This window comes from Vicugna pacos, chromosome 5 (genome assembly GCF_048564905.1).
Source record: "Vicugna pacos chromosome 5, VicPac4, whole genome shotgun sequence".
Lineage (NCBI taxonomy): Eukaryota > Metazoa > Chordata > Mammalia > Artiodactyla > Camelidae > Vicugna > Vicugna pacos.
The window spans coordinates 19,679,927-19,704,842 of record NC_132991.1 but is presented as its reverse complement, the minus strand read 5'-3'; the positions used below and the strand labels follow the sequence as shown (position 1 = coordinate 19,704,842).

General features: G+C 34.8%; 1 long non-coding RNA gene across 6 annotated transcripts in view; it reads left to right on the top strand.

The window, feature by feature from the left end:
- LOC116280648 (uncharacterized) overlaps positions 1 to 24,916 on the top strand; it is a 524,367-nt gene that overhangs the window by 242,111 nt on the left and 257,340 nt on the right. For all 6 annotated transcript variants that reach the window (XR_012072552.1, XR_012072553.1, XR_012072550.1 and 3 more), the window contains one exon: positions 13,683 to 13,804. This is a non-coding gene — a long non-coding RNA (uncharacterized lncRNA). The remainder of the gene's footprint in view (positions 1 to 13,682; positions 13,805 to 24,916) is intronic.

The window sequence follows — 24,916 nt, the reverse complement described above, 5'->3', positions numbered from 1 at the left end:
CTCTCCATGTGCTCAGGTAGTGTAGCCTGGCAACATGAGGGCAACTCTGTCACTAAGAGACACAAATGTTGGCTGTTGGTAGTAATCACAGATGAGAGAATCTGATGGGATATACTTAGACTACTTGATATACAATAGTTTTAAAAGTTTTTGAGCAAAGTTAATACAAAAACATATTTAAAATACATAGAAAGTTTGCTAACACAGAGTAAACATTCAATAATATGTAGCCAGTAGTAGAAACATTGTTGAGGGAAGGGCGTCCCAATTAAGCCACCTCATGTAAGATAAGGAAATTATCGGTGACAAGACTGGATTTGACAAACATAGAAGTGAGGTTGGTAACTCTATGTATATTGAATGAAAACATAACACTCCTGGGGCAAAGTTGATTCTGGCCCTGCAAATTATCAAAATACACTGTAAAGTTATTATGATTTAAACAGTTTAGTGTTACCACGGGAACTGTCAAATTAAATAAGCAGAACTCAAGGCATTGAAAAGCAGGGCAGAAAATAAATAGTTGTGTACCATATGATAAATGAGGCACTTTTAAATGGTAAAGAATGTTATTCAATAAATTGTCTTTACTGGCAAGTAAAATCTATTTGCAAGTAAAAATTAAACTTTGATTGTTTTTTTCACACAATGTATAGAAATGTATCTCAAGTGTAATTGTGATAAAGATATTTAAACATTAAAACAAAATGTGAGAATCTTGTGATAAGTTCTTACAGAGTATAACAAAAATCTAAATACCCATCATAAACATTCATTGCAGATTTGACAACTAATTTTTTTTAACAAAGGACAAAATATCATACTGAGATAAAGTATTTGAAGCATACATAGCAGAAACAGGATTGATATCCAAAATGTATAATAAACTCTTGGTAAGAAATGAGAAGAAAATCAATAGATGAGAGATATGTCTCTACTAAACATAAAAATAAACTCAAAGCAGACATTAATATATGGAATGCTCAAATTCTATCATAGTAATAAAAAATTACAGTATAATTTTTTCTCTATCAGATAGACAAAATAATAAATCTTGTTAAGATCCAATAGTGGCTGGAATGTGGGTAATAAGTACTCTCATAGACTTTTAGTAGGACTAAAAATTGTTATGGGAGTTTTGGAGAAATTCTGTTATTTATTAAAATGCAGAGTAGTTTAATCAGCAGTTTCATATATAGGTATAGATACCAGAAGTACACAACTGTACAAAGAAGAATATACAGAGACATTTCATGGCAGCATTGCTGTTATTGAGATTTGGAAATAACATAAATATTAAAAGAGAATTGACAGCAGTCTCTTCAATATGTGGTGCTGGGAAAACTGGACAGCTACATGTGAAAGAATGAGATTAGAACATTTTCTCATATACATTATACCATATAAAAAAATAAAATCAGAATGGATTAAAGACTTAGATGTAAGACCAGAAATCCTAAAACTCCTAGAAGAAAACGAGCAGAACAATCTTTGCCATAAATTGCAGCAATATTTCTTTGCATCTGTCTCCTAAGGCAAAGGAAACAAAAGCAAAAATAAACCAACAGGGCCAAATTAAACTTAAAAGCTTTTGCACAGCAAAAAAAAAAAAACCAAAAAAACAAAAAACAAAAAACCATCCACAAAATGAAAAGACGACCTACTGAATGGGAGAAAATATTTGCAAATGATGTGACTGATAGGGGGTTAATATTCAAAATACACAAACAGCTCACAACTCAACATCAAAAAAACAAAGAACCCAATTAAGAATGGGCAAAAGACCTAAATAGTTATTTTTCCAAAGAAGACATACATCTGGCCAATAGACACATGAAAAGAAACTCAACATCACTAAAGAGAAAAGGGAACCCTTGTACGCTGTCGGTAGAAATGCAGATTGGTGCAGTCATTGTGGAAAACAGTATGGAGGCTCCTCACAAAACTAAAAATAAAATTACCATATAGTCCAGCAGTTACACTCTTGGTTATATTTACAGAGAAAATGAAAACACTAATTTGAAAAGATACATGCACCCCATAGCATATGTAACATAACAGCATTATTTATAATAGCCAAGATATAGAAGCAACCTAAGTATCCATCAACAGACAAACAGATTTTTTTAAAAATGTGGTATATATACACAATGGAATACTACTCGGCCATAAGCAAACAATGAAATTTTGCCATTTGCTACAACATGAATGAACTTGGAGGGTATTATGCTTAGTGAAATAAGTCAGGTAAAGACAAATATTTATGTTATCACTTATATGGGGAATTGAAAAAATAAAACAAGCTAATGAATGTGAAAAAAAAAAGAAACAGACTCACAGATATGGGAGACAAATTAGTGGTAACCAGAGGGATGAGGAAAGGGAGAGGGCCAAAATACAGGCATGGGATTAAGAGGTACAAACTATTACAAAATAAATAAGCTACAAGGATATATTGTACCACACAAGGAATATAGCCAATATTTTATAATAACTATAAATGGAGTATAATCTTTAAAAATTGTGAATCACTATGTTGTAAACCTGAAACACATACAATATTGTAAATTAACTATACTTCAAAAAAAAAGAATTGGCAAAACAATATACGATATATCCATAGGAAGGAATATAATGCAGTAGTTGGTGTAACAAATATACTTCATGTACTAACATAAAATAATCTCCAAAATATATCATTAACTGTGAAAAAGCAACTTTTAAAAATATATTGTACAAAATTATCTATTTGTTAGTGTAGAAACATACTCTGTTCAAAGCACTCATCAAACTGTTTAGAGAAAGAAGCAAACTAGGATCTCAATAACTTTGCTAATTTGAGTCTTATTACAGAATTTGATAAATGATGGCTCATGTTTCAAATCTAGAGGCCAAATAAAGTTTGGCCGCCACAATGTTTGTTTTTTAAATTGAGCAAATAAAACATGAAAAATATAAAAACATAACAATACTTTTTAAAAAACACAGAATTATTACCCTTTCTTAAAAATCCGATTTGGCAACAGATTGGAATTCTGCAAGGCAGACATACTTTCAGGCCCACCACAATCTTCACTGACTCCTTTACTTATTTGCGTAATCTGCCTGACACCTGTGGGTTTTGGGTTTTGTTTCTTTGACTGTTTTTATTATTATTATATTTAATATCTAAAATCTTTAACTTAATACGCTTCCTTGGATGCTAATGTACTGCTAGAACTGATGGCACATCTGCAAAATGATGAAGTTAAACTTGTTCCAGTACTCTGTGCTGGCTGTTTTCCTTCTATATATAATAAAGACCCCAGGGTCCATCCCAGTGTGCCAGACACATCAGGGAGCATCAAGGAAAGAATAGATGAATGAAAAAATAAGTGAAGTCAGTGGCTGTGGAACAGAATAAAAGCAGTGGGTTAGATCTTTCATCTCATTAATTGAACATTATAATTGAGCTGAACGACTATAGTTATGGTTGAATACTCTAGAGGATTTGCAGTTTTAGAAGAAAACCTAATGTGATTATGGTTTCTTAGTTCTCTGTGTGGAAACAGAAGTATCCTTTAAGTAGCTGTTAGAAGATTATGAGTTCCTGGCTCTTGTTGTAGATCAGAATTACTATGGCAGAAAAATCCTAAAAACGAAAGCTAGTTATTTAGGTAATCTATGTCAAATGTAAGTGAGTAGGTCAAAATCCAAGCCCATCATTCCAGTTTTCAAAGATGAGATGAAGAGTTTGTGTTGCCTTCTCCCATTCTGGGAAATCCTTAGGCTAAAATTGAGAAGTAAATGTATTTGAAATAAAGCCGTGGACTAACATTCCACAATCTCAATTGACTTTACAAATAAGTTGGGTACCTTGACAATAGGGGTGGTTCCCTTCTAGTAAAACTAATTGAAAATCCATGTATCTCTTAATTTGGCTTAGACATTTCCTATATATAAGGTATTATTGACTTGGAAAATGATTATATGGAAAACCAGGATCCATTCATTGAAATTTCAACTTTTTTCAGATTGCATTTCTAAACCCAGAGAAAGCAACTTAAAGAATGTAATTTATATTATAACATTTTTATTTGACCTATCACTTGATCTTTCTCTTTTGAGCTAAATGGCCCCAGCATACATGCAGGGAGACCAGCATGAAAGTGAAGTCTTACTTCTTAATTAGAGAAAATGTGTTAAATGGATATAAATAATTTGAATACAGCAGAGACCTCTTACATCTCTATCAATAAATCTGGAACTGCAGCAGGTTTATCTCTGCACAATAGATTCAGTTAAGGTTGGGCTTGAAATATGATAGTGAAATGAATTTGTTACTAATGCAATCAAGTGTTTCAGTAATTCATGAGATGGTAATTCCTCAATGTACATGAGTCACTTAATAATTTAGGAGTTTTCAGACTTGACAGTAGAATGAAATCTTCATAGATGAAAAAATAAATTTAGTACCTGCTCCAAGTGCTGTATTCCTTAAGTTCATTTAATTATCATGCTATTTATTTTGTAGAATAAAAATTGTTTGGGTGATGGTTAGAGTCTCAGTGTTTCTGTACACTTTACACAAAAATTGTTTTTTCCTAGATAATTAATGATCAGTTTGGTTCTGATTATATATTAAACATTTGAAAATATGTAATCATCCAACTAGTTGGATGTTCATCCTCTAATACAGATTTATTACATGCGGGGATTTATTCTGAGAAGCAATGATGAGTGTAAAAGAGATAATAGTCAGAGTTTTATAAATATCCATTTTGACTTTGTCTATTTTATAGGTGGCATTTTTTTCTAGAGACATTTATTTGAAAATGCTAGCCAATCTATATTACCGACTCTACAAAGGGGGAAATAATTTGATAAGCTATAAGAGGGTGCAAGTGTGCTTTTTTCTCAACTTGACATTTTACTATATACCCTCTTTGCTAGATAATGTAAAGACAGACCGGTCAAACCATATGTGTTTTTTATCTTTTTTTATATACTTCTCAGTCACCACTGTTTTTTTCTTCTTAATTCAGTGTTGTATGTGTTATAAGAGTTCTGTCCAACAATATAAAAATGCCCTTATTTTCATTGCTTTTGGTATCAGATGTTCAAAAGTCCTTTGAAAAAAATGTAAACTGTATTGTATCTGTTAGAGTCCTTACCTATGTGTTTATTTCATCTCCTTAAAACATTCTAATAGTTTTTCCCTCACAGAAATGATGTTGGCTTTTGTTATTTAAGTTACATGAAACATGCTGAATTTAGCAGTGTGCTTAGAGGGAGAGAAGAGGTTGTTTCCCCTTAATCCAAGCTAAATTCCAACTGCTGAGCACTCCAAGACAATAACTGGATTACTAAAGTTAAATAAAAGGTGTCTAGGAGAACCCTGACAGAAGTTCTAATGTTATTAGTGTTACAATTTTTCTTTATCTAATCTGGGTTCAAGATCAGTGATAGTTTTCACAAATCCTGCAGAAGCCAAAACCGTCCTCTTTATGTTCTTTCTGTATCCCTAGTACTGTAGTGTTTCTCACCGTGGCCTCTGGCTTACTTGCATTAGACTGTCTCCCTAGGAATGCTTGTTTAAAATGCTTGTTACCAGGTATATGCTTAGGCCACCTCAGGATGGCTATACTCTTGCTCTCTGTACATCCCCTGCTTGACCAGTCCCTATCTCACCTACTCACCTGACTGACCTTGCCACTTAATCATAGAGCCTTACTTGTAAATCCTACATACTGTCCATTCTGTGCCCAGCTAGTGATTGTTCTAATCTTTAGATCAGAACTCTCTCTACCATGATAATTTATCAAAGGGGTGTGCCCCTCTCCTGGTCTCCCTGGTAACCCTGACATCAATTCCCTCTGCAACTGGGATATCCCTCCATTACCTCCCTTTTCCCCTGGTGTTAGTGGATGGAAGATGCCCCCTTAGAATGGGGACCCCAGAAAAGGTGGATTCTTGCCTGCCAGCTGGAAAGAATTCACAGCTGAGGCAGAGGGACAGAGTGAAAGCTGCTTTATTTCTCAAAAGAGGAAAAGGAAGGAAAGTACTCAAGTAGGCAGAAGGGAAGAAAAGCACTCTAGTGGGAAAGGAAGCACTCCAGTGGGGAGCCACAGGCCCAGATGGCTAGTCAGGACAGCTCCAGCTGCGGCTTGGGCTACAGGACTTTTATGGGAGGCTTCTGCCATCATGTCCTCATTCCAAATGTGCTGGAGCCAATTGCCTTTCTTTTCCATCCTTCTATGTGGGCTTTTCTGGCTGTTGTCATGGCAATCATCAACTGTCATGGCACTGTTGGGTGTGTCACTTAGCATGCTAAAGTGTTACAATGGGTGTCTAGTGAGGCTCAAAGTCCACGAGAAGTCAAATCCTCTGCCATCTTGGGCTTCACAGGTTCTAACTAGTTCTTGTTTCTTCTCTTTGCAGCTGCCTCCTGAGACTTAATAAGAGCAATTGGCTTCTGTTTGAGTGAGAGGCAGGGGTCCTGATCCTGGGGCAACAGTCTTGGTGACCAGTACCCTGCCCCAAGGCTGCACTGTTGTTTCTTGATTATTCCTCCCTTGCTATTACGTTCCCTCCCTTCCCTGATTAGCAGCTGTTTCAATCTGTTCATTTGTTACTTAGGGAAATTCAAGAAGGCTGAATGAAGTCTATTTCCTACAAACAGGAAATGGGGAAAATAGAAAGATTTGTACCAAGGAGGACCCTACAGGGTCCTGCTCGGTATCAGTTGTACTGAAGGCTGCTGCCATGTCCCACCTGCTGTCTGCTGCACATGATGGGATGTCACTCCAGATAAGATACCCCTGTCCTTTAAACCATCGATGTCTGTGTTGCTGACTCCGGGCTCTTTCTTGAGGCTGGGCAAGTACAGGACTTGCAGGTCTGTGGGGTGCAGCCCAACACCAGGGATCCCTTAAGAACCTAATAAATCACATGTCCAAAGTCAGACAGGGAAACCTGCATTTTAAATAAGCTTCTCATGTGATTTTTAGATATCCCAAATTTTAAAAACACTTTCTATAATCTTCTAATAGCTGAAATCCTTTCAGCAAATTTTAAAGCTGTGAGTCAGGATGCAAGCCATAGGGGTTGGAGATAAATCCTCAGGTATGTCAAGACTCTTTAATTTTGAGATTTTATGGAAGTAATGAGGAATTGATGTCAGTGTCACTGAAAAGTTTTTTTATTTGTTTTTATTGTTGTTGTACTTGATTTACAATGTTGTGTTAGTTTCAGGTGTACAGCAAAATGATTAAATTATACATACACATTATATATATATATATCCTTTTTCATATTCTTTTCCATTATAGGTTATTATAAGATACTGAATATAATTCCCTGTGCTATACAGTAGGACCTCATTGTCTATCTATTTTACATATAGTAGTGTGTATATGTTAATCCTAAACTCTTAGTTTATCCCTTCCACCTACCCCTTTCTCCTTTGGTAACCATAGTTTGTTTTCTATGTCTGTGAGTCTATTTCTGGTTTGTAAATAAATTCTTTTATTTATTTATTTTTTAGGTTTCATATAAAAGTGATATTTGCCTTTGGCCAACTTCCTTCATTTAGTATGGTCCTCTCTAGGTCATCCATGTTGCTGCAAGTGGCATTATTTCATTTTTTTTGTAGCTGAGTGTATATACCATATATCCTTTATCCTTTCATCTGTCAACGAACATTTAGGTTGCTTCCATGTCTTGGCTATATAAATAGAGTGTCACTGAAAACGTTTAATAACACCCTACACCCTGAAGAATGACAATACTACACAAATTCTTTGAGTCTGAATAAAAAGTGTATATGGGTAAAAATGAAGGTACTTAAATTTATGACTATATCTCCACATTCATAATGTACTATTACTCAAAGGCTCTGTTGTCATCATATATACTTATAAATTGCTGACTCTACATTTTTCAGGTTAAAAATTAAGTCAGTGTGTTTTCTTTATGAGACAGGAGGGAAGGGGGTAGGGCACAACCACTGAAGGAATGACACAGCAGCTGAGGACAGGACAAACTGGTTAGAACCAAGATGGTGGAAAATTTGACTTCCAGTAGACCTTGAACCTCATGGCACACCCACAGGCACCATGACATTTCCTAGGCTGACCACAAAAGGTCAAAAAATGGATCAAAAAATCCCTGCCCTTTCCCCAGCATATTTGGAATAATCCTCCTACTCGTTCGCATATGAAATTACCTGGCTAGAAAAAGAATATGAAAATGAATATATGTATGTTTCTATATGACTGAAGCATTGTGCCATACACCAGAAATTGACACAACATTGTAAACTGACTATATTTCAATTTAAAAAAAATAAATAAATTACCTGGCTTATAAAAACTAACAACCCCACATCTCGTAGTCACCTCCATCTTGCCTTCTGAGATGGCCCACACTCTGTCTATGGACAGTATATCTACTTTTACTTTAAGCTAAACACCCCTACTCATCGCAGCCTCTCTCCCTCTCACCTTTTGAGATGGCCCACATTCTGCCTATGGCATGTATATCCCCTAAGCAGCTCTCCCTTCTAGTGAGATGGACCTCACTCTGTCTATGGAGTGTGTATCTCTCTAAATAAACTTGCTTTCACTTTACTATGCCTCACTCTTGAATTCTACCCTGCTCAAGGCAAGAACCTATTCTCTGGCAACATTTATATTTAGATATTTTGCTCTCTGTACTTTATCTTTAATTATGAAGTACATGGATTTAGTAGTTTTTACTAAAATAAATTTAAGCATCAGCATAGAGCTGAATGAAAATTCTCACCCTGCTGTTACTCCCCAAATTAAAATCAATTTAGCAGTATTCTGGTCCACAAGTTGTATGGGAGTGAGCTGTTCTAATATCATTTTTAGTATCTTTCTGCAATTTTTTACTGATGCCGGTCTTCCTTGGAGTCAGTGAACTCTGTGGCTTGGATGGGGCTGCTCTAAGGCAGGTTCTGGGAAGCGATGAAGACAGATCAGTCAACTACTGTTACTACTTCATTCCTGAAACCTGTCTCATTCTGGTTAGAGATACTAGGAGAAACAGCTTACCTTTCCTTCCTATAATTAGAGTCTGGTCCCCTTTAATCTTCTGAAACCCAGAATACCTGAGACCTAGCCCAATGTGTCTGCAGGCCATGAAGAGATAAAAAAAAAGGAAAGCTGTGGAGAAGTTCTGTCTAGGTTTTTAATTGATCTGTCTATTTGTGTGTCAGTGGATTGGCGCATAAGCCAGTCAAGGACATTTTTTTTATCAGTAGACAACAAATAAGTAAGGTTCAGCTTTATAAATATGATTCCAATTGATAGCTATTTGGAGAAAGTACTTTATCATTAATGCCACAAAGCCAGGAAATATCATACTTAAAATGTGTATGGTTAAATGTGTCAGATTATTATGTGTTTGAAGTACAGCATCCTTAATTAGGAAATGGCTTACAGATGTCAAATCCTTGCACCACAATTTATCACCTATCTGACTTTGGTGAAGGATTGAAGAGGATCAGAATATGCTACCCCAAAATATGTTTTTTTTGGGTAAGAATTATTTTGAGCTGAAGGGAATTAAAGAGGAGGAGATAAAGGGAAAACTAAAAAGCATAATTTTCCCTTTTGTAAAGAAGATAAACGTTTTTAGAGGAAATTTCCCTTTGCAAAGGTGTCTCTGTTTTTCTTACTAGGTTTAGGAGGAATACCCTCAACAATTCATCACTGGAGAAGGCACTGATTTAAATCTGCCTTACAGTCCTTACTAAACAACCTTTGTTTACCATTTTTTTACACATTTTCAGATCTCCTTCCCATAATTTACCCACCCCCCTAGAAACCCCAAACTATTTTTCCTTTGTCTAACCAAGATGGTATATACATCCTTCAAATTCAGAATTTCTCCTTGAGTCACATTTCCTTGTGAATTCCCTTGTGTATGCATATGCTTTAATCTGTTCTTTTCTCATGTTATTTGTTTTAATCAGTTTTATGTGTAGGCCCTAGCCATTAAAACTAGGAAGGTGGAGGAAGAGGTTTTTAACCTCCCTTAAAGTATCTTAACATTTCTAAAACTTAGCTTTTCATTATAATAAAAATTTTATCTATCTCTTAGGGCATGTGTTAAAATTAAAATTATTATCCAACCAAACTCAGGTCCACCCTCCCAATGTGCACTAAAGCCAGTCTACTGGCACCAAGTTGTGGTGAAGAAAAGTACAGCATTTATTGCTGGGTGCCAAGCAAGGTGAACTGGCAGCTCATGCTCAAAAGAGCCAAACTCCCTGGTGGCTTACAGGCAAGGGTTTTTAAAGGCAACATTAGGGGTGAGGGCCGCAGGGTGCGTGATCATGGACAGTCTTCTGGTTGATTTGTGGTGAAGTGATAGGGTTATATTTTGAAAATCTTAATCATCAACTCTCTAGTTCCAACCAGTCTGGGGCCTATGGCTGTGTTTGTGGTCAGCATGTAGTCAAAACTCTACAAAGTAGGAATCATAGCTTCTACAAAACAGCTCATGTATGTGTCATATTGTTATGAATATCGCTTGAGGAATAATTAAGAGTATTATTCCTCAGTCCTGAGGGGAACAAGGGCTGGATGAGAAAAGGAATAAAGTTTTGAATAGAGAGGTTAATCATAAACTCATCAAGGGAACTCAGTTTTGAAGGAACTTGGTTTCAAAATTATAATACCTCTAAATCTTTTAACACAATACCTAACTGATAAATTAAAGCCCAATATAAAATGACCATTGCTGTTTTTATCATTATTATTAGAGTAACACGGTGATAGTGGTTTGCTCTCTACCCCCAAATCAGGTTAGGTTGGCTCATTCATTGGTCCTACTACTGTAGCAGTCTAAAGAATGACAGCACTAAGTGTTCAAACAGTATTTGACTATATGTCTTCTTTATATATTAGAATTTAAGCTAAGAAACATTTCCTTATAGGTAGAATGCTGTAAAGTAGTTAAATTAAAGTTAATTTAAAAACTAATCTTACTTGTATTGTAATTGAAAGAAGTAAAAGCCATTATAGAATTTTCTCAGAGTGTGTTAATATTTCCAGTTTATCAATTGGTCATTCCAATTTTCTTGTATTCACCTTGATGTAGAATATGATTAGATTACTTTCAGAAAGCAGGCCAAGCAAATTTTCGTGAAGCTAAACTGTTGGCCTGGTATTTTATACAATTATGCATTTCAAAAGCTAAAAAGGACTCTTAGCTCCATCAATATGAATTGTTCCTTGGACTCATTTGTAAATTAAGCATTTCTAAGAGAGTCAAAACACATATTAGTGTATTTAAATTGATGAAATATCATATTGTAATAAATATATTCAACTTTATTTCCCCAGTGTTTCCAACATTTAACAATAATTCTGTACCTCTCCTATATTCACTTCTTTACTTTACAAAATACCTATTAACATCTTGAAGAATGCATTAATCTTGGGGAACAACTTCTTTTATAGAGAGAAAGCTGAGAACTTGTTAAATTAAGAGAATTATACAGGGCACAGTATTGAATAAATCTGAGAGTGTGTGTGTGTTTAGTTTTTAAATTCCATTACATAGCAAGTTCTTTTGTTCCTTATTCAGCCAGTTAGCTCTGAGAATCTGAGGCATATAAAGATCACTCAGCAATTTGTTTGCTGGAAAGCTTTTAGTTGAATAAAGTATAGTTATGAACTGTAGGAGAGGAAAAAATTCTTTACCCTTTTAGGTTCAATGCTTAGGGGAGGAAGAGGGGCACACAGTTTATGAATTAAACTGACAACAGGCAGATTAACAGGAGAAAAGGTGTATACATTGGTTAATTTTTTATTTTACATGCATGGGGGCATCATGGAAAGAAGTCAATACCCAAAGGAGTGTTGAGCTTTGAGAGCTTGTATACCATCTTACTGGGGAAAGGGAGGGACAAAACAGGTGCTTCCTTGAGAACAAATAACTTGGAAGGGTAAGGGAAAGGCACTTATGAAAACAGAAAGGAATCTTTGAAAGATAATAGGCCCTTAGGAAAAAAGATAGGCTCTATGATAGTTTTCTGACATTTGCTGGGATTTATTGCTGACTTCTTCAGTCCTTGTTTCCAAGAAGAGAATTCCTGGGGAGGGAATTTATGACAGCTGAATTCTTTGGGAAGGTTCTGCTTTTAGGAAGATCAGAGATTTTAGAAACTCACATGCCTTCAGCTCAAAATAATTCTTATGTCAAACTTATAACAATAATAATAATAATAATAGTAATAATAATAATAACATATTTGTTGATGGCTTGATTAATTTTGAAACAGCATGATAGACATTGCTAAAGGGGCCTTTAGAATTTTGATTCTAAGAACACTAAACAACGGTTATTTTAATTATACTGTATAGTCTCTTCTCTTCTGAGATAAAAATTACCTTAAATTGATGTACTCAGTTGTAAATCACATTCTGTATCCTTGACCCGGATGGAAAGTACTCTGTTTTGCAGGTGGAAAGCAGGTGCTCCTGTCTTTTGTGAATGTGGATGTGCCTGCTGTTTGCCTTTACATTTATTGCCGAAGTTGGTGCCAAACGAGTGTTGTTCAATTCTCGTCCATGCTTGAAGTTTACTCCTGTAAATTAAACTTGATGAAATAGGGGGTTGTTTTGAAAACCAGCTGTGTGAATTTTCAAAAACTCTTTTATCTGGCAATATGGTATAGAAAATTGAACCCTGTGTGGCCATCAGTACAGTATATTAACTACAAAATATGTTTGTGAGGGGGCTTTGTTTGTAACTACTTGGCGTCTGTAGATTTGGGATCGTATCTTGTTGAGTAGCTGATTTTATAAAAATCCAGAGGAATCCAAATGGTTCAATAAATTTTCTGTGATTTTTTTTTTAAGACATTCTTCACTAGGGTCATCCTTGCTATGAATTAACTAGGCATATAACCTCAGTGTAAGCTGTACAGAATTACAGTATACTGTTACAGAGAAAGCTTCATTTTTTCCTGACTCATTGTGTACTATTGGCAAAATCCACCAGATACAGAAAAATGGTATATAGGCCCTCTGGTTTGTTGGAGTTTATATTTGATTGTATGCAAAATGGCCATTGGTATATGAAGAAAAGAGACAGATTGTTCTCCTCTGTATGGTCATATAGTTTTAACAATTGCTGCATCTGCCTAGAGGACAAGAAATACATCTCCCAACATATTACTTTGAATAGAAAAAAAACTTAGTGTTTTTAATAATAAATTATTAAAAATTGTGTAAAAATACATTTCAAGAAAATATCACATGTGAATGAGTGCTTGTTCTTACAAAAGAGAAGGTTTCCACCAGTTCTTTAGACCAAGCACGTGGACTGCTTTCCTCTATGTCGGAAAACACCCTGGCCTGGTGAAGCAGAAGTGTTTCAACAGCTTTCCACATGAGCAAATGTGCCCATAGCTAGTCCTGATTGCCTCCTGCCCAGTAAAAAATAAAAGGAAGCCATGAGCACAAAGGTATTTGCAGTGTGACTGAGCCTGTAAAAACAAACAAAAAATATATATATTTATATATATACACGCACACGCACACGTTGAGTACAGCTTCCCTAGTGTGAATTTTGGTCTCCCAGCTTTTCTCATTCATGAGCTCTACGAGGCCCTTTCATGTCATGGTTTATCTTCTTGGAATTTTACTTCTGCTGTTCTCTTCCAGAATCAACTCCCTGACTGAAAGAAGCCTAGTATCTGGAGTCAGCTTCTCCATCCATGTGAGCCATGGGACTTAGAAATAACTGAAGACTTCCTTCGTGGATCAAGATCAAGCCGTTTACGTAGGTAAGAGATGAAAGTAGATATTCTAAGGCTAACATAATTATAAATACCTGATAATGACAATGAGGTTGCTTACAAACAAGGAGATGTATGTGAAAAATGCCCCCCAAAAGATTCTTCTTTGCCTCTCTCTGAAATCATATTTTTTTCCATGGATGAATTAATTTCTAACCAAGGATTTTTACCTTAGGTCAGGTTTACTAGTGACAGTTTCTAACCAGGTAGGTGAATGCTTGGTTCATAATTAATTTTAATAAGCATTAAGGAATTAGAAGATAATCAGAGAAGTGATGCAAAACAGAGATTCTCAGTGAGCTGTCCTCATTTCACCTACAACAGAATAACCTGAGATCCTGGGATGAAGCTGCAAACTTAATTTTTTATGAAAAACATCAGCTATTTTGCCCACTGTTGTCTGTGACTGACCTGCATAAAGAGCCTAGTACAGGCTTTAGAAAAATACAGACTTGAATGAAATTCTGATTTAGTCATTTATTCCTTGTAGAATCTTGGGAATCTTGTAACTTAATCAAGTCTTCAATTTGTTATTTGCAAAACAAGAATACTCCAAAAATGTCAGGATTGATTGAGAGAATAAAATGAGATGTTATATGTGAAGAGACCAACCAACTTTTTAAAATATTGTGTATACTCAGAGATAAATTTAAAATAAAACTCAGTCGTGTTCGGAATACCACTTCTAGAACACTGGAATGGACCTTAGAATTATATGTTTATGTGGTCATATGTGTTTGCCAAATTTGCAAAAAATTAAGGTATTTTTCCTCCAATCAGCTAAGTCCATGGCTCCTTCTACTGTAACTTCTACAACATTGTATGTGTCTATAGGAATGTTTAAGATTCAGTTAATACGTTGTCAGTATTAAATTGAGAATACTTTTAGTTTGGGTTGAACAAGATATATTTATGTGGTTTGCAACTGTCTTAGAGTAGGCTTGGCTTCCAGGAATATGTGGCTCCCTTCCACTGTGAGGACTTCTCCAAATCAAGACCCAAAAGTGTAGGGTTTGGAGTCATTAACGATATTTTTATGTTCAACAGTAGTAGACATTTCTGGGCTTATGGGGGAAGTGGAGATGAAATAAGATCTGAAATATTTGGTACCATAAACCACTACGTAGAGGTTTTTTCTTATTATCAAATGCATGAAATTGTAAGCAAAGGATAAGCTTCCTAAATATGCCAATGAAGAGCATAAGTTCCGTCAGGAATGTGTAGTTTTAATGCACATGTAATTTTAAATGCACAATGCATTATTTTTAGTCTTGACAGATAATCATACACGGTATAACATCACAGTTCATGAGTTTGTAACCAAAAATCTGTAGTATTACTCTAAGCACAAAGTAAGTCTGTATGGGATTTGATGCTGTCCAATTAACAATAATAGTAGTAATAATAATAATAATAATAAATTCATCAAGCAGCATAGAGGAAAGACTGGACTACATTTATAATCTCCTCAGAAAAAGGGATTATGAAATGATTGTCTTACCCAAAGGCAACCAAAGATTTCTAGGTTAAACAACAAAAATGTAGAAAAAGGAATCTTAGAAATATGTTAGATACAAACAATAATATTTTCTGGATTTTTTACTTGCAATAGATCACCTTTTGTGAATTTATTTATTATTATATTTCTTCATTCACACAAAAGAACAGTCATGTTTGTATTTAATTTTTATTTACTCATTCTGTTATTTTACTGTAATAAGACCACATATTTATTTAAGCTTCATGTCCCAGAAAATCTGAACCCACTTCTGCAAGTACATGGTGGTGGGACTGTATTTGTTGCTAATAGACATCATACACAAAGTTAAAAAAAAAAAAAACTAATTCAGAATAATGACTTATATTGTCCAGTATGAACATATAACCAAGCTATAGAAAGAGCTGATGAGAATTAAAACATCTCTATATTTTATTTCAGTTAGAAAATTAATAGAGAGTGGCCAGTTTAGGATAGAATTGGGTGGCAGTTGACCTGTCTTCAATGTTGTAAAAACAAGGTCAAAGCAAAGATGTCACAATAATAGCTCACTTAGGGTTAACCAGCTGTAGGTCAGTGATTCACATACACAAGTGGGTACAAAAGATAAAAAAACAACACTGGGAAAGGGGGGATAGGAATAAAATAAAAGGGGTACTCAGAAGGTTGAAAACACATTCTTATCTCCCATTTTAACATTGCCAAATATTACCAAGATTACATCCTCAATGAAAACCAAAATTTTCAGAATAATCCTCACCAAGTGTTTTTTTATTTTTTGCCATTGATTTCTTTTTTTCAAGAATCTTTCACATTGTTTTAAGCTGTTAAAGAAAAGTTAGACATGATTATATTCGTTGCATAAGTGGACTTAGAGGTCATTAGATCTTGTGGGAAAAATGCAACTTCTTAAAAACTACTGTATTTAGAAGCCAAAGAAGTGCTATTGAAAGTCGGCATCAAAGAGCAAAATTGCCTTAGAGATATAATTCAGATCATTGTGGAGCCATTAGATACAATTACCTTGGACTCACTATGACTTCTGAGGAGTTGTTTTTGAGGAAGATACTGAATTGTGAAGCTACTGGAGTGGGTAACAAAGTGTAATAGGAAGAGAAAGTATGAGCTTCTAAATATCTACCATTAAAAACTGAATTCTAAGACAATAATACAGATTATGTCACATTATTTAAAGTGAATGAGTAAATAGAGTTAAAACTATTTATTCCTCATTTATGGTCTTCATTCATTTCTAAAGGACAGATATTTGCATAGATAAAGCTCTTAGCATTTAACATTACTTTGATCATTACCTGAACTGAATTTTAAATCTGTCCTATTACATTTGAGGCTTTAAAAAGATATACTTCGATTTTATTTAATTGCAGTAAAACTTTTTCTGAATATTTAGTGGTGGTTATAGTTTTCTGCCATTTGTAAGCAGTTGCAAGAGCTTTCTAGTAGGAATAAACAGGAGAAAGTTTGAAACCACTTGCACTACTTTTTCCAAAAGCTCAGAATTAGGTGGCAAAGCATTGAAGTTTCTAGGCATACAAACTTCATGTGCAAAAGAGACTGTTAACCCTCTAGGGTGAAAAAATTAATTGCACCTTATAAAGTTTTTTCTAGGCCTAAATTGTTAGAATATTAAAAAAAAACACATTGGGGAAATCTAAATATATTCAGGTGAGTATGTTAATGGACAACAGGCATTTCAGTTATAAATAATTAGATTTCTAATTGCATTAAAATTCTGGTGATAATTATAGTAAAAAAAATAATAAAAATCATAATTATCATGCCATCTATCACTAGGATTGGGCCTCTATCACTATTGTTTAATCACATTAAAGCTGAATTTTATTTACACATTTAGTTAGGATTTACAGAAAACCCATAGTATGCAAAGTGCTGTCTTTAGAATCTATGACGAAGAGGTGAAATATAATTTACAGTTACTCCTCCAAAAAGTTTTCAATTTATTTAAGAAGATATGAGGCAATCAATTTAAGTTTTACATAACACAGGAAATAACACAGAAGTTAGAAAGAGATGTGAGATGAAAAAGAATGGTCAAAATTAGGTTTCAGGAAAAACTTCTAAAATTGGAAAACTGACTTTCACTCTGGACTTTACATAAGGGAAATCCCCTTTGCAGAGTCAGGGCTTCCACTGAAAACCTTAATAAATAAGGAAATTAAAAAGAGTTTCTTAGCACACCTCAATCTCCAGTACTCAAACACCTTCTCAGTACCCACCCAACATCCAATCTTTCTTATCTGGGAGTTTCTCTGGTTTTGGTTTTCTTTGGCTAATAGGAATGTTTTCAGAAACCTTGAGCTTTTTTGTTGGTAGCTTCTTTTGGAGCTGGTGGTAAATGCTTTAGTTTAAACAGTTGTCCACAACAACCTCACAGAAATAAAGGCGATGCTAGGAGTTTTATTCTTTGTCCTTATCTCAATATTGATTAATAATTTTCTCAACAGAATATCCAAATGATTAAACCCATTTGATTAGGATAACTAACAAAAAATACTTTATATTTGTATGTCTGTTAGGTATTCTATTACATATTTCATGTATATTTTATGTACATGTATTTATAAGAATGTAATCACACCATACGTGGTTTTTTAAACTACTTTTCCACTCGATAACGTATCTTTATGAAATATTTCCTCACTATTTTTAAGAGCATCATATATTCCATTATTTAAATAAGGCAATATTTATCAACTGTTCTGCTTTTTAGGGGCATGTGTGTTTTATTCAACAAGCATTTCCTGTATGCCTGACTTTATTCTTTGAATTTTATAATTATAAATATTCTGTGCACTTTGTAAATATTACAGATATTAATATTAATCATCATCACAGCTGCATGATGTAGAGTCTCTAATTTTTGGTTATAACAAATTTTCAATTAGTATCCCTCGACTTGTATCTTTGTACAGTCTTCAGGAAAGATTCTTAGGTATGGAATTTCTGGATTAAATAGCTAATAATTTTAACATTAATAGATAATGCCAAACTATCCTCTGAAAATGCCCTGTATGATAAATGTATAAAAGTGTACATTTTCCTACTCTTGCCAACATGTACATTCTTTCTCTTTGAGTGCACTCAGGAATCAGCAAGTATTAGCTATATCCTCCTGAACAGCCAGCCAGCTCTGTGAGTGACTATCGTAACACAGAAGAGAAGCTAGAGACAATTAAATATCAACAGCACAATAGGAATGTTGGAGGTTTCTTCACGTAAAGAGAAGGTCTGGATCATTTCCACAACTGGAATGTGTAACCCTCATTTTTAAGAAGCCCTTCTTAATACAAGGAGCAATTTCCATCATGTTGAGGAGAATTTAGAGTACAAGTCAGCAGCTAACCTGAGCATTAGCTGTCTTACTGATGTTCTTTATCTTGACTTGTGCCTCTTTTCTAGGAATTGGTATCTTGATTTGTCCTTTTATCTGCAGATATTCTAAGAGTCCTACCATTAGTAAACTGTCCCTCTGCGTCAAGAACCATGTCCTGTACATGTTAGTCTTCCCAGAATCTTCTGAAACCCAGACCCATGATATCAACCCTGCTAACTCCTACCTGATGACCAGTGTCCACGCTTCATCCAGCTACCTGCTGCCAATCTCTCATTCCCACATTTTGTCATCCTGCCAGCCACTACCTAAACTTCTCACTCGGAATGTCTCTCTGCCTGCACAGTTAGTTGTCTGTTGCCGTCTGTGATGCCCATCTTTTAGCTTGTTGATTCCTGTCTGGAACCCACCATGGCCTGCAGCTAGTTCTGTCATGGAGCACCTGTCTCCCGTGTGTGGATTTCCTTTATTTGGTGCCTGGCTACGGCTAATTTGACTCATTTTGTACTGACAGGCAAAAACTATTTAAAATGTCATTATAAAATCAAGTGCTAAGTTGTATTCTGTGGGCTTTAAGTTGAGCACTCTAATGGGAGGATCTAACCTACAGCAGAGTCAAACATCTGGACCAGCATCTGTAGGTAAAGGGTGAACAGCTGGTGTGAAATTGTATCCCAAACCCAGAGACACTTGAAAATATGAACCTACATTTATCTTCTCCTGATACTGTTCCCCGGACTGGTGAGTAGGGGTAATGCAGAACGCCATCGGTAGTTTTTAGTGAAACCCCTGATTGAGTAGTTATACTGGGAGCATGATACTTGATGCAGATTCTTATGTGGGCTGTATAAGGTGAATAAATACAGAACAGACAGGATGTGTGTCCTGTGTTGAAGAGGGGCTTACTTGTCTAAACTCCTGTCTTACAACTAAGCATGTCCTTTGCAGTGGGAGAGCGTGGAAGCTACACTAAGATGTTGTGAGATTTCCCATTCAGCTGCTGTTTAGCTGAATGTTAATTCCTGCTTCATATTCTTTAAAGCTAATTCAAACAGATGGGGAATTCACTGGGTACTAGAAATCTTTTTGTCAATTTCAGATATATGACCAGTTGGATAACAACTCATTGGTCACTTTGTCTGGAACATCAAATCAGGAAGTTTTCTTTTTTGTTTTTGTCTCTTATTGTGGTAAAATACAGATAACATAAAATTTACCACTTTAACTATTTTTAAGCATTACACATCAGTGACATTAGATATATTCTCATTGTTGTGCAATCAACACCATCACCCATTACCAGAACTATTCATCATCCCAAACTGAAACTCTGTGTCCATAAACTACAACTCCTCATTTTCCCCTCTTCTCTGCTTCTGGTAACCACTTTCTGTCTCCATGAATTTGACTAAATACCTCATATAAGTGGAATAATCCAATAAGTGTCCTTTTATGGCAGGCACATTTCACTTAGCATAATGTTTTCAAGATTCATCCATGTTGTAACATGTATCAGTGCTTCCTTTCTTTTTATAGCTGAATAACATCCCACCATATGGATCTGTGCATTTTCCTTATCCATTCATCTGTTGATAAACATTTGTATTGTTTGCACCTTTTAGCTATTGTGACTAATGCTGTTATAAAAATTGTTGTACCAACATCTATTCAAGTCCCTGTTTTCAGTTCTTTTGGGTATATACCCAGAAGTAGAATTGCTGGATCATAAGGTAATTCCTGGTGTAATATTTTGAGGAACTGTCGTACTGTTTTCCATAGCAGCTGCACCATTTTACATTCCCACTAGCAATACACAGGGTTCAAACTTCTAAATATCCTTGCCAACACTTTGATGTTCTTTGATGCACAACAGTTTTTAGTTTTGATAAAGTCCAATTTTTCTATTTTTTTGTTGTTGTTGCTTATGCTTTTTGTTTCATAACCAAGAAATCGTTGCCAAATCCAATGTTATAAGCTTTTTTCCTATGTTTTCTTCTTAGTATTTTAGCGCTTATATTTACATCTTTGATACATTTTGATTTAATCCTGGTATATGATATAAAGTAGTGATCCAGTTTCAGACTTTTGCATGTTGATATCTATATTTCTCAACAGTATTCATGTGACACACTATTCTGCGTTGAATAGTCTTAGCCCCCTGTCAAAGATCATCTGACTCCGTATGCAAGGATTTACTTCTGGGCTCTGCATTCTATTACATTGGTCTGTGTTTCTGTTTTTTGTCTTTATGCCAATACCACATTGCTTTGATTGTTGTAGCATTGTAGTAACTTTTGATACTAGGATATTTAAATCCTCAAACTTATTCTTCTTTTCCAAGATTATTTTGTCTATTCAGAATCTCTTGATATTCATAAGAACTTTGGCTTAGATTTTTATATTTCTGCAAAAAATGTCGTAAGAATCTTGATCAGGATTGCATTGAATTTGTAGCTTGCTTTTGGGTTAGGAAATGATCGGAATGAAAGATTAAATATTATTGTTACTGTATATAAAGTCTGTGCAAATCAATGCTATAAAGAATATTTATTTGATACATTGATCTCTTGAACAGTTTTAAAATACTTGTAAAATTCAAGTATTATGTGACATATTTTATTACTATATAATTTCAAAAAAATGTACAATTAATTTGTGATTGAGAACATTACCCAAAAGTGTTCAATTATGCCTCATATTTGTCTGTTCTTTCCAAAGAGCACTCTAATACACTGACAGCAGAAATAATAATAATGGCTACTATTAATTAAGGCTGTTTATGTACCAGGTGGCATCCTACCACTTGATTTACAAGTATTTTACTCACAAATACCATGTAAGGCATATATAATTGAGATATTCCCTTTGTATTTGAACAAATTATAATGAAAAAATAATTTATCAGACTCATATCTCCATCAATGAAAGATTATTTTATAGCCATGGCAAAGCTAACAACCTATCGATAGAATACTGTACAACTCACTTTGTGAGAGAAAGATTAATGATTGAGAGGATTTTTATTTTACCATTTTCTTACTTGACAGTTTTGCTTCATTTATTTACCCTGTAAATCAGAATATAATTTAGTCTATAAAATATTACAAATGCGAGCTTGTCAAACATGTGAACAATATACAGAAAATTCACTGGATCTTACCATTATAATTTTTACTATGTATATGTTGTAGTGTTCTTAAAAGAAGAAAATTCACTCTTTATATGTATAAAACTTTACCTCTCATATTGTAAGAGTTTTCTAAGATTTAATCCTTAGCAAAATATTCTGTCATTTTTTCTTAATGGCAATGGACACGTCTGCCTCCCACCTTGTAAAATTGGCGAATAGGTACACGCTGCCAAGGAGGTACCTTATCTTCATTGCTCCAGTGATGTGGAGCTCACAGGCAGAGTTTTGGATGCCAGTGACAAATCTAAGGATAGGGATAGAAATAGTGGTGATGATAATGATTTCCTGACGGGTGAGAAAACCACCTGGGAAAAGTCTACTTCAATCTTTCATTATAAAATTCATCTTTGCAGAAATGCAGCCTTAGAGTGAAACCAGGTTCTTTCTATGTCCTTCACTTTACCTTTGTGTAAAGAATCAAATGAGCAAAACCCTGGCTATCATCAGGGGACTTTCTTTCTTTTTTTTTTTTTTTAAAGAAAGTGCTTGCCTGTTCTTAGGATAAATGCTCATTTACTCCTGTACCCTGCCCAATACCTCTAGCACAGTAAAAGTATTGATTGAATTTATAGTGAAAAATTAAGTGAGATTTAAAAAGTCATCAAGTGAAATTTAAATCATTTGAATATGCTGTGTTAAAGGTGGCAGAAAATGTATATTACAAAAAGAATTACATCAGATGTTTCAAGATGTTAAAGAAATGTATATACTGTATTAAAAGAATTAAACTATTTGAAGGGTTAAACTCTTAAATGTCGTTAAAAATTCACATATCTAGAAAAAACTAATTTCTCAGCACTAGTACCTTTGCAAGAATTGGCAAATATATTCTGTGAAGGGCTAGAGAAAAAATATTTTAGGATATTTTGCTGGCCCTCCTGTCTCTGTTGTAACTACTCAACTGTTGTTTTAGCATGATAACAGCTATAGAAAACAAATAAATGAATAAGCATGATTGTATTCCAGTATAACTGTTTACAACTGGTAGAGTACTGGATTTGTTCCCCAGGTTGCAATTTGCCAACCCTGTTCTATAAAATAGGTATTGAATCTTTGGTATATCTCAGGGATTGGAATATGTTTAACTTCAATGGCAGTGAGAAATGTCTGGGAAGTTTTGATGAAGGTGAGAGTCTTGAAGGAGTAGTGGGCATTTCAGTGGTGCAGTTTATTATTTCTTCCACTATATTTTATTTATTGTAACACTAGCTATCTGGAAGAACCTCGAAAATATCCATTATATAGCTTTTCCTTATTCTACATTATTTTTGCTTAAATTGCGATCAGACATTAATTCAGAAGCTCTGCCTTTGCTTTGCTTGGTAAGTCACTGGTCCCCTAGTTCATCACAGAACCTTCAGGGGACCTAATAGAAAATGGTGTGACTTTCCTATGAGTAATATCATGGGGAGAACGATAAATTCATTACTGTCAGTGGAAGCTAAAGCTTGGTGAATAGCTCTATTCGCAGCTCTCTAAATTTGATTAAAAACCAATGGGCTCATATCTAATAAACATACCCATTCAATTCCTGCATGTAATTTAGAGATAGCAGCATGGAAATACCCATCAATGTGCTGCTGCACAGTCTGGGGGGATGTAAAGACCTCAAGATGTATTCCAAGGCTTTCCTGACTAATGTCTCCAGCATGACTTGTTAATCTCTGCAATGATCAAGTGGCTATTAAAGATAAAACTGTGCTAACCTTTTCAAAAATTACAAGAGCATGACTACAAGTGAAGTGACAGTGGCTTCCTGGAGGGGCATCCTTACAGGTGAAACATCGCCCTATCCAAGCAGGAGTAATGTATGCATTATTTATACAGTGTGTCTGGGGACTGCATGAAAAATGAAATCCCTGTCTGGGAAGTGCCTTTCTCAGCAGGACTGTTTTAGTTAAAGTGCACAACAGAGCCTGCTACATTTCCATAAGCTGAGTAGAAATGGGAAAAAATGGGTGTAATATATTTATCCTTCTCTCTGTGCTTCAGTCTGTGTAAAAAGAAGACTAGTGAATAATATAGGTAAAAATAAATGACTGTTCTAGTGTGCCGATTTTTGAAGGTTATTATAGACGAGTAACAAACAATTACTTAAATTGTTAGCTTCTTTCTCTGTACCTTCTTCTAGATTTACCTTACTTAGTGCATAGTATTCTACTCCAAAGAAGAGAAGATTGTTTTTTTTTTTTTCCCTCAAATCCAACTACTTCTGCTTTCTCCCTTGCTGTGAACTTTCTTGGAGACAATATAGCATCTGTCTTAATACCTGATTGAATAGGTGAAAGGCAGGGAGAAAATTAAATTAAAAACAAATTAGTTAGTTAAAAATATATTAGTATTAAAAATTTTTTGCTACATTGCTTCAGCTAGCATCTCAGAATGTCACATCCTAAATTAATCTGTTTGATGTTGACTAACCATATTAAAATTCTCATATTTCTCTAAACCCAACTGATTTTTTTTGCCATCATTGCATGCCCTTGAAAGTGGTGCTCTTAGTGCCTAGAATAAATTTTGCCCTTTCCCACATGACAACTCAGGATCTTCCAAGTGCAGTTATATGTGTTTCATAGTGGACACCTGTGCATGGGTTCATGATGGCCCTTCATTCATACTCTGAATCATTTTTAAAGAATTAGTTCATTGTTAGTTCCTCTCCAAAGTGTTCTCTAGCTTCAAAGTTGGTGAATGCCTTTCCTCTGTCTCCACATCTCTTTGTATATATCTCATTTTACTTTTAAATTCACCATTTCAAATGATAATTAATGATTTTTTTTACAGCTGTCTCATTAGAGTGAAACAGAATTATAAACCTAATCACATCATTGTTAACTCCAACTTAGATGGGAAATATAATTAAAGGAAAAGATAGAGGCCTCAGTTAGCAGTTCTTAATAAAGTATCTTGAGGGAGACAGTCTTCAGTAAATGAAAGATAAGTACAAACTTTATTACTTTTCTCATTGAAAGAAGATGGACTCCTCCCCTGAACTGGGCTGGTTTTGTGACTTGAGTCATTGAAAGAATACAGTGGAGG